An 11,667-nucleotide genomic window follows, 5' to 3' on the forward strand; every position below is an offset into this window, starting at 1 on the left:
TAAATTTATGTTTCTTCCTTTCTTTTTACTACTGCTTCGCCTATACCCATCAACCGTACGAATCAGTTTTAAAGGAATTTAGCGGAGATGTTATTCACTAAAGCCGAAGGAGTTGCGTTCACCGCCGAGGTAAAGATCGACGGTCTAATCTGACCTTCGGTTGGATTACTTGCGCTACGTTGCTTGCGTTTGTGTTGCGGGCGTAATCGGAGCAGCAATGTTCGCGGCCATTCGGAAAACTTGTAAGTCGTCTGGATATTGGTGCCCTTAGGCGGTCTCCACAGCGCAGGATGATACTGCCCTTTCTTGAAGTAAGCTTGTGATACAAATCTCGTATTTCAGCTCGAATTCTTCCGAGAGAAGAAAGCTATTAGGCAAGTGTATACAGCAAGTTGTATATAGATATACTACGTGTGTGCGGTACGTAAAGGGTCCCTCACCCCTTTTGAATGAGTTCAAAGACGAGAAAGTGGTTTCTTTCTCGCCTTCCCTCCTCCTCGCCACTTATTCATTAAAAGCGCGGGCACAGTGCCAGCCCAAAACCTGGAGCCTCCCAGCATTTCCGCTCGTCGGCTACGCCCTGTTATCTCCGCTTACGCATTCTTGAACAGACCAAATGAAGTGAAATCAATTGATCACGCATGACAGTCATACGATACAAGGAAAAGCGGGTAAGCGGCTGCACAGAAAAGCGGTGTATGAGACAATTCAAAACTGATATATTACGTATATAGACTATAGTCCAGAGTATGTACCGTAATAAGATTACGCGAATCACCATACTTGCGTTCCGATGTGCGCCACAAAGATCAGAAATGACCGAATAGAGGTAAAGCCCTCATGTTTTTATATATTCAGAGGCTGGTCAAAGAGCCAAAGTATAAGAGTCCTGAAACCGTGCCGACTTATACCTTTGTAATCTAAGAAGAGTATTTTGAGATGTCCATGCTAGACTTTGGGAAAGAAAGCACATAAATGTCCAGTTAATGAAACAAGTTGTGCGCTTGAGAGGACGTAAATTTTTGTTCCGATGATAACGTTAACGTATATCTTTAGCTATTTCTTGGTGAAATTCGGGAAGGGTTGGAACAGCTGGCAAAAAACACCAATGTGCCTATATCTACGAGCACTTTGAAAACCGCAGACGGGAAAAATTAATCTGGGGTCCCCTACTACCAACGTTAGTCAAATGACGTGGCCACTACGACATGCATCACAACTATATCGAGATTATGTCGCAATAAATGCGACAATTTCAATCATTTATTTTAATTCCAGCAGTCATTTGTTCGCTTTGGTACTTTCGGGGAGGCCTGTTCAGCAATTGTGGTTGTCGGCTGCGCTGTTCACGCCTTATCGGGGCACTCCGCTCTCTTTTTTTTTTTGCATAATAGTAACATAACCCATATAACGTGTTTTTTTTTCTACAAGAGCACGGGTCATTTTGATTAGTTTTTGCGCATGTTAAATGTGCATGTTGCGTGGTATGGCACACCGTTTATGATTGGGTGTCTTTATGAATTACCACTGTCATATGGAGTAGCTTACGAAATGCAAGCTTATTGCTAGACGCTTGCTTATTGCCAAGCAAGCATCTCTAGTGCACCTTAAATAATGTCTCTATGCCTTAACCACTACATCAGCGCTTCCCGCTGTCGCACGTGCACTTCGGCAGAACACCAATGCACGACTCACTGAATTATGTGATTCACTTGTCTTCGAAGCGCGAACGTAAAAAATATGTCAAGCATAAACATTTACTTAAAAGCTTCGCGTTAAAATTTTGTACATAGTATTTTGTACGTTCACAGCAAAAAAGAACATTCGTCACCGCTTTCTACGTCTATAGATACATTTAAAAAAAAGATATATTTACAGATGAATATAGCAACGCCAAAGTAGAAACTGTGTTTTCAATTGGACTGAAACAAAGTTTAAAGCCATCTTTCTTTTGGCCACACCTCTAATATGTGGGGAGAGAAACGAAATCACAAAAGAAGCCTGTGCAGAAAATCAGTGGCACATACAACATACAGCGAAAAAGTAATTTATTTTTGATCACTCTAATTAAAAAACATCTTGGCACAGCACCAACGGTTAATGTAAGAACAAAGCTAACGGAATATATCGTTTCACAAGAAACACCACGAAAGAGAGCGACAGCGAGAGAAAAAGAAACAAGGGGTTTAAGATTCCTTATGTCAATACGATCAGAGAAGAGGGCACGAAAAAAAATGAAAAAGTACGAGAGCGTTGGCACGGGCACATCGAGTAAGTCTGAACGAGGAAAAAGAATATTGAAGAAGGGGGCGTTTCAAAACACATCAGGCGGGCTGGGCTAACGGACCTGGCTGTAAGAGCTACTTTTCCGCTGAATTTCGACTCATATAAAAAAATCAAAAGAGATGATTATTTTTGCTTCTCAGCTTGTATTTCTTTTGAGCGGTAGAGGTGACTGACCTCGGCTGAAACAGACGGTTCTTTTTCAGGATATATAATTTATTTCCTTTGAATTTTTGCGTACTATGTTTCTTTAATAGAGACAGAATCGATACTTGTGAATTTCGCTGGGACAAGAGTAACTTAAATGGCGCAACCTAGTATTGTTTTTGCTGGAAATACGCCTTTTTACTGATGCATTTAGGCCTTCTTTATAATTTTGTGCGGCACAATACGTCCACGGAATTTAATTTAAAATAAGGATGCCAGGGGCGATGCATGGTTCGCAGCGAACACAAAATATTTGCTTCTATGCTGACCCCCCCCCCCCCCCAACTAGTGCGAAAGCAAGAGGGTAGGCAGCCATCACTTAGCTACAAACAGTCGGCTTCGAATTCGTGTCATTATTTTTTTCCTTTTAGGAGTTTTCTTGCACTAAAGAAGAAATTGTGAGGTAAACACCTTGTTCCCGTAAGTTTACTTTCATGGCATTTATAAAAATATTAAAATAATATTGCAGGTGGTAGAAGACCGAGTTACAATCCTGATTTATTGATGGATTTGTGAGGCTTAACGTCCCAAAACCACCATTTGATTATGAGAGACGCCGTAGTGGAGGGCTCCGGAAATTTTAACCACCTGGGGTTCTTTAACGTGCACCCAAATCTGAGTACACGGGCCTACAACATCTCCGCCTCCATCGAAAATGCAGCCGCCACAGCCGGGATTTGAGCCCGCCACCTGCGGGTCAGCAGCCGAGTACCTTAGCCACTAGACCACCGTGGCGGGGCGAGTTACAATCCGGTAGCCACAATAACCACGCAAGCGCTCCTAAGAAAACACTTCGAGGCTAACATAAAATGCGCTACTATTTCGAAGAGCGTTCTTTACTAGTGCTGCACAGAAAAGTTGGTAACATCGAAAACCTCACAATGATAGGGTACCACCATGTTCTAATTTCAAGTTCGGGATAAGCATCTCTGAGATAAATCTCCATTCGAGGAAGGTACTCGAACACCAGTTTTGGTAGTGTAGTATATATAGCTACGGTTCTCGACTGCTGGCCCGCAAGTCGCGGAATAGAATCCTGGCCACAACGGATTAATTTTTGAAGGTGCGCGAAAATCCTTGGGGCCGGTGTACTTAAACTTAGGCGCACCTTAAAAGAACCCCAGATGGTCGAAACTTCAGGAGCCCTCAACTACGGCGTCTATTCAATGGGTCCCTTAATGGATTACCATGGTTATATCGTCGTGTTGGTACCTTAAACTCCAGATGTTATTGTAGAGATACCTGAAGAGATTGTCGGTTTCTTTATTGCAGTACTGCATCCAAAAAGTGTTCATAACGCTTCAAAAAACATATCAGAGGGCACTTAGTCAAGAAAGGTGGACGAAAAGTAACGCACAGTGCACCCATTATTAGCAAAAATTAACCTGACGAATAAACGAGAACACAATGGCGTCTTTGCAGCTAACAAAGCAACGTTTTATTGTCTCCAGTACTTTATAATTCAATTTTATGAATTACGTGTAAGAAACGAGACAGGTGACGCCTCGCTATAGTTCAATGTTATAAATGAACAAATATACGATTTATGATTCACAAGTGAAATAACAACAAAAGAAAGAAGAAAAGCTATTTTCGTTCATAAGAGCTGTTTGCCCCTAGTGGTGTCCTTAGAGGGCAAAATGATCATGGTGAAGATACGTTTCTGTCTTCTTTTACGTAAGGTTAGATATTAAAGACGCTTTTGAAAATACTGGCTCACTGCGCGCTCTGCAAGAAATCCTTCCATATTAAGGTTTTGCCGCTCGTAAAAATAAACACCTTTTACTCGCGCAACAGTATATACTTGCCTGACATATAAAGGTTACCTCTCCACCTCAATCACAATTAGACGTCACCTAACACCAACACAGAACATTATTTCTCTCACCTTTGAAGTGACGCCTATAGCTGAGTCTACCGGCCAATTCAGCCGAGCATGATTAAAATGACACGTCTTTTTGTTTCAGCTAACCCTTCAGTTAACATGTTCTAACTATTTCTATCTGTTACAGTTTACCTTTAAAGCCCGCTCCAGAGAGAGCTTTGGATGATGCTCATCTTGTCCCGCGACGCAAATGATTACGGCCTAAGTCACGGACGGGGAGATTAAGCAAAACAAATGCAAATACGAACACGCCAAGAAGCGATGAACAAAAAAAGTAATCCCCTTCTGAGGAGAAACGAAGTACAAAGGATATTACTAAGTCCCTCGCGAAGCCACCATGTCACGTTGGGTGAGCTCGACAAACACTGCAAGCGGCTTCACCCACGTTTGCAACGATGCACGTTGCGACGGCGGCAACAGGCCACCAAGTGACCGTAATCTCCATATTCATAAGTGTTCGCAGCGTCAAGCACCACTCCCCGACGCCTCTTCTCGGCGACTCATTACTGTAGCTGCATATATAGAGAGAGCGCGGTCAACGCCGACATCGTCGTCGTCGACTGCGTTGTAAGCGTTTTCGTCGAACACTTGTCATCGTTGAGCATGAGGTGAGCTTCTTTCTCGCTCTTCTTTAACGGCATTGCTTCGCTCTGTTTTTTATGTTAGCAGTTTGCTTAAAATCGGCACCGAGCTGGCGAGCAAGCACATGGCAATCTTAGGTGTGACCCCTGTGTTGGTGGCTTTCTTTCTTTCTTTCTTTCTTTCTTTCTTTCTTTCTTTCTTTCTTTCTTTCTTTCTTTCTTTCCTTCTTTCTTTCTTTCTTTCTTTCTTTCTTTTTTCTTTCTTTCTTTCTTTCTTCTTTCTTTCTTCTTTCTTTCTTCTTTTTCTTTCTTTCTTCTTTCTTTCTTTCTTCCTTCTTTCTTTCTTCTTTCTTTCTTCTTTCTTTCTTTCTTCTTTCTTCTTTCTCTTTTTCTTTCTTCTTTCTCTTTTTCTTTCTTCTTTCTCTTTTTCTTTCTTCTTTCTGTTTTTCTTTTTTTCTTTCTTTCTTTTTTCTTTTTTTCTTCCGTCCTTCCTTCCTTTCTTTCTTCTTTCCTTCCTTCCTTCCTTCCTTCCTTCCTTCCTTCCTTCCTTCCTTCTTTTCCTCTTTCTTTCTTTCTTTCTTTTCTTTCCTTCTTTTTTATTTCTTTTTTTTCTTTTTTTTTGATGACTCACGCCCCATTGATGTAATTATCGCAATGTGTTTTCGCTACTTCCAAATGTGCACCTATCATCGATTTACTTGTGACGTAGGCAGCAGGAACTAAATGATCACGTACTGCAGCACTCTGCGGCGTAACACAAATGGCAGAGTTTCCCCGCGGTTTATCAAGAACTAAAAGTGGAACTACGGAATTATAATACGGAGCAGAGATATGAAGCCAGAAGCGAAAAAAGAGAGAGAAACAAGCGACATGGTGGGGAATCTAACATGATCAGCAAGTTACGCGCTGCCGCTTGATTTCAGTTGGCCTGCGCGAAGAAGTGCATAAAGGATTCGTAGCGTAGCGAGCACTTAGCTCACTAACTTCCACTTACAGAGCTGCGCAAAGGTATTCGCAACAGCGCACGCGTATGGCCGTTCTGCGCACGCAACCCTCACGCGCAAGAGTTCACGCACGCTCGCAAAAACTGAGAACAAAAAAACAAAAACAAAAAAAGAAACGAAGCTTCATTCCATAGAAAAAGCGCTCGCAGTGATTACACTCGGCTGGCTGAAAGGCCCGCAGGTAAACAGCAACCGTTACGTAGCGAGCCTTTTTTTTTTTTTTTTGCAGTTCGTTGCTAAAGAGCTTCGACGTGTGCGACGATTATTTGCCATCGCGCGAGATGATTGCGTCAGTTGGCGCGCTGCTTTTCGGATTAGGTTGCGCCGAGTTACTTGCGCGGTTCTGACGAAATACGTGAACTGTACATACATGCACGCTATGCTCTGCGGGCAAACAGTTTTATTTATTTTTATTCTTTCTTTTTTCTTGCCACGTAGTTATGGCTTTGATTTTTATGCTGCAGCTGGCCACGTGTTATTCTTGATCGACTTGGGCAAAAATAGTTCAGCACGAGAAGGAGAGGTGCAAAGAGAGAAAGAGAAAGAGAGAGAGAGAGAGATAGAGATAGGGAGAAGAGCAAGAAAGCTTGGTGCAGCTTACACGGTATACAAGATCAACTGCAAGACCTTGAAATACGTTTGACCATGTGGAATGGTTAATTGCATCAATGACACGCATGCTTGCACCACGTTAATTTCTCTGACGAGTGCTTCATGGTGCAAAAAAAAAACTGAGGGAAAACATAACGCTTATTGACCAAAAAAGGAACAGAAGGCCAGTGACAGAAAGCACTAACTAAAAGTGAAAAAAGAGCGCGATGCCTGACGAGTAGAAGTTCCTGTTTGTAGAATGTGATGATACTTAAGTTTTTTTTTAATTTTTTTATTAGCTCTTCGCCACAGAAGCAAGCGTAAGCTTGTAATTTTTTTGCAGGATCGCGACTCGAGCACAGTTAGAAAGGATGCTTTATGAAGATCAATTATGTTCTCTATAGCTTTTATTTATTCTCGGGGCATTTATTCACATAAATGGAACAAAGCACGTATGCGAAACGTCTACCTACACACACACACACGCACACACGAAGCACGAATATGAAGAATAACGAGTTACATAACCATATCACTCACTCTGTGTCGTCAATGCATTTCGAAGTGAAGAAGGAATTCCTACGCTGTCTATCGTATCCAGCATACCATGAGCATCTGCAATGGTAAACAGCCCGTAATTTACAAAACCAGCAAAACTAATAAAAAAACATGCAGGACCAGCGACAGGGCTGAATGGTGAAGGACAGTGTATATAAATCAGCCTCGTAAGGTTACAAGCATGAACTGCCGATAATTCCATATTCGTTCACCAAACAATGACAAGCTTTTTGTTACCTGAAAGTAACCGCTATTCCATGCGTAATTTTTCTTCCTAACTACGTAATGTCAAGCAGCAATCGTATCACTTTACCGGCATCTTTTTCATCGACACGCGTACCGAGATATTGTTTTATCGCTTTACAAGCTCTAAGTGCACCTTCTTTAAAAAAAAAACTCCGCCATTGGCCTTCTGTTTTTTTAACGTTACCAGAGACTCTCACACTTAGAAGCTTTGGCGGGCAATTTGCCATTAGCGCTCAACGCGTAAAGGGGGGGGGGGGGGGGTTGCGTGAGCAAATTTCGCTTAACAGTCCAACAAGTTCGCGTGCAGCCACAGTGGATAGCGCGGCCGCTTTGTCGCCCGAGTCTCTTCCGCTTTCCTCCCATTACAAAGGAAACACGCGGATTCTCTTCGTCTTGTCCTTAGCGCTTTACCAGCGGCGTGCATTGTTTCGGTAGAGCGCTTCCCGGCGCATTGCGACAAGCCTCTCCTCGGAGAAATCGTCCAGGGACAAAGTGAAGGCGGCGTGGGGACTTCCTTCAAAAGCGCTGCCGTTTCAGCACCGTCCGCGCCCATTCATTATTCAGCCGGCCTACAATAATGTTCGCATAAGCGTTAACGAAGCGAGGCTCGGCCACACGAAAGCCTCATTTAGCAGCGAGCGCTGGCTGGCAGTCAGCAGCCGAAAAATACTCAAACCAACTGACCGGCTTGCCTCGAGGTTTTTTTGTTTTGTTTTAAATACCTTTGTCACGCAAAGCTCGTTCTCTTTCAACTGTACCCAATTTCATGTGTTGGAAGGCTCTTACGTGAGGAGGGGAAAAAATGAATCAGGTGAAAAATTGAGAGTCCGTGCTATTTTCTCGCTTCCTATTCATTTTTTTTTTTAGTAACAGACTGCTTTCTTTCAAGTGAATTCGTCTACTGATTGGAGTCATTCATAATGTTTAGAGGGCAGGCTTGTGTTAGTCTAGCTTCATTTTAAGATTTTAGCCACTTGTATAGCTACATGTATTCTTTTCATCTTTTGTTTCGTGCATTGTTAAATTTAGCGAGGTTTAAACTTGACGGGACTGAGAAAAGTGGGCTTTAACAAGTGAGGCAAGAAAGAGATAAACGTAAAAATACGCCACGACATAGCCTAAAAGTGGCTTATGATCACATGCGTGGCTTTCAGGAACGGATACCGATTAATTAGTTTAGTAACAAAGCGGACTTGCAAGCAGTTGAGCTCCCTGAACTTTTTTACACTTATCCTTTGACCTCTAAGAATGTTACAGCGTAATCTATCATGAGCTAAGGACAACAGTTAATACTGATGTCAGTGTTGTCCGCCGCCGCTGCTGCCACCGGTGCACAACGCAGCTATCGCATATACGTGGGTTAAGCGAATGTGCAAACTCTCTCGATGACGATGACGATGCTCCTTGGAATATTCGCACCTACCTACTCGGGGTGATCGGTCAGGAGTGTTAAACAAAAACGGGCTTGACCTCGTGTTATAAACATTTTACACGTGACCATTTACTTGTGGTTTCGTGTTTTCTAGACATGCAGACATAATACTAATAATAATAATAATAATAATAATAATAATAAGAAGAAGAAGAAGAAGAAGAAGAAGAAGAAGAAGAAGAAGAAGAAGAAGAAGAAGAAGAAGAAGAAGAAGAAGAAGAAGAAGAAGAAGAAGAAGAAGAAGAAGAAGAAGAAGAAGAAGAAGAAGAAAAGAAGAAGAAGAAGAAGAAGAAGAAGAAGAGAAGAAGAAGAAGAAGAAGAATGACAGTAATGTGATATGAATTTGTAAAGCCATCAGCTCCACTTTCAGCGAGGACAGGTTGGCGGCCTCGAACTCAACCACCAAACCCTGGCCGTTCAGAGAGGCGATAACGATAGTTATAGCGCGAGAACAAAACGACGACACAGAGACAAAAAGGACACGAAGGTCTCCTTCTTGTCTCTGTGTCGTCGTTTTGTTCTCGCGCTATAACTATCGTCATGCCATACCAACTAGCCCAAGCTGCCACACTTCTAAGTTCAGAGAGCCCGCGAACAGGCCGCCAAGCTCGGCTTCGCGCTACCTACGTGGGACTAGCCTGTGGCGCGTGGTCGTCTCTGCGTCTTCTCTGAGCCTAAATAATGCTTTCATCATCATAATCATCATCCTTGCATACATCGAGACTGAGAGAGGGAGAGAGAACAGCGTTCAATTCAGAATCAAACCCAGACATCATACGTGGGCAGGGGCGTTGGCAGAAATCTTTTTTCAGGAAGGCGAAGGGGGGGGGGGGCTTTTGATTACGGCGGGGGCATCCCCTTAATATGGTCATTTTTTGTTCTGTATCATGGCATACATAGCTTTCGTTGATTACGAGAAGGCGTTTGATTCAGTAGAAATATCATCAGTCTTGCAGACACTGCGGAATCAGGCCGTCGATGAAGCATATATAAACATTCTGGAAGAAATATACAGGGGATCAACTCCTACCATATTGCTTCATAAAGAAAGCAACGGAATACCATTCAAGAAGGGTGTAAGGCAGGGGGATACAATCTCTCCAATGCTATTTACCGCGTGCTTACAAGAGGTTTTCAGGGGCCTAGAACGGGAACAGTTAGGGATAAGAGTTAATGGAGAATACCTTAGTAGCCTGCGATTCGCCGATGACATTGCATTGCTGAGTAACTCAGGGGACGAATTGCAACTGATGATTACGGAGTTAGACAAGGAGAGCAGAAAAGTAGGTCTTAAAATTAATCTGCAGAAAACGAAAGTAATGTGCAACAACCTAGGAAGAGAGCAGCGCTTTGAGATAGGTAATAGTCCACTTGAATATGTAAAATACTATGTCTACTTAGGGCAGGTAATAACCGCGGAGCCGATAACTAGAAGAATAAGAATGGGGTGGAGCACATTCGGCAAGCCCTCTCAAATTATGACAGGTAGATTGCCACTATCCCTCAAGAGGAAGGTATATAACAGCTGTATCTTGCCGGTACTTAGCTACGGAGCAGAAACCTGGAGACTTACAAAGGTGGTTCAGTTTAAATTGAGGACGACGCAGTGAGTAATGGAAAGAAAAATGGTAGGTGTAACCTTAAGAGACAAGAATAGAGCAGAGTGGATTAGGGAACAAACGGGGGTTAAGGATATCATATATATATATATATATATATATATATATATATATATATATATATATATATATATATATATATATATATATATATATATATATATATATATATATTTGAAATCAAGAAGAAGAAATAGACATGGGCCGGGCATGTAGCGCGTAGACAGGATAACCGCTGGTCATTAAGGGTAACTGACTGGATTCCAGATTCCAGATAAGGCAAGCGGGTTAGGTGGGGACAAAAGGTTTGGTGGGCGGATGAGAATAAGAAATTTGCGGGTATAAATTGGCAGCAGCAAGCACGAGAGCAAGTTAACTGGCAGAACATGGGAGAGGCCTTTGTCTTGCAGTGGTAGTCAGGCTAATGATGATGATGATGATGATGATGATGATGAAGATGATGTCATTGCAAAAATGTTTGGGGGGGGGGCACGGGCTTGATGGTTTATCTCCTGGCTACGCTACTGCAAATGGGGGGGGGGGGGAATCGAGCATTTCATCACAGAGCTATGCCAGGGCTTGAAAATCATTCGTCAAAGGTCCCTATGCAAAATTTATATAGGGCGCGAGATCCCGTTAGAAGATAAAATGCTGCGTGGCGGGAGTTGAACATCGCACCAGGCGCCGCACCATGTGTGGTTCACCATGAGTATCTGGTTAGTGCAACAAATTCATTACAAAAGCTTAAGCCATTATTATTTATCATCATCATCACAAACAGCAGAAGCGGCAGCAGCAGCAGGCACTGCGCCCATAAATTGTGCAGCTGGGCATCTGCTCATGTATTCTTGCAGTTGCGCAGTCCACGGTTACATCGCTACATCGCAAAATGATCACAAATTACGGCGTGTAGTCGGTGATTCGCGGGTGTATAAAAGACATGCAGTAAGCACCCTATGAGAACGCACTATGGGCTTGAAGCTTGTTCATTCAGCGTGCGCTGTTGTAGCTCTGCGTGTTCTTCGAAGGCCTGGCGTTTTAAATCTCTTATTTGTCTATTGTTTGGTAGCAAACCCGCTTCGGTCCTTGCTCATCCCTGGCTTCTAGTTATCCTTTCTTTCTTGATCGATGGATGCATGGGGTTTAACGTCCCAAAAGCACCATATGATTATGAGAAACGCCGTAGTGGAGAGCTCCGGAAATTTAGGCCAACTGGGGTTCTTTAATGTGCACCCAAATGTGAGCACATGGGCCTACAGCA

Source organism: Rhipicephalus microplus, chromosome 1, assembly GCF_043290135.1.
Source record: "Rhipicephalus microplus isolate Deutch F79 chromosome 1, USDA_Rmic, whole genome shotgun sequence".
Taxonomy (NCBI): domain Eukaryota; kingdom Metazoa; phylum Arthropoda; class Arachnida; order Ixodida; family Ixodidae; genus Rhipicephalus; species Rhipicephalus microplus.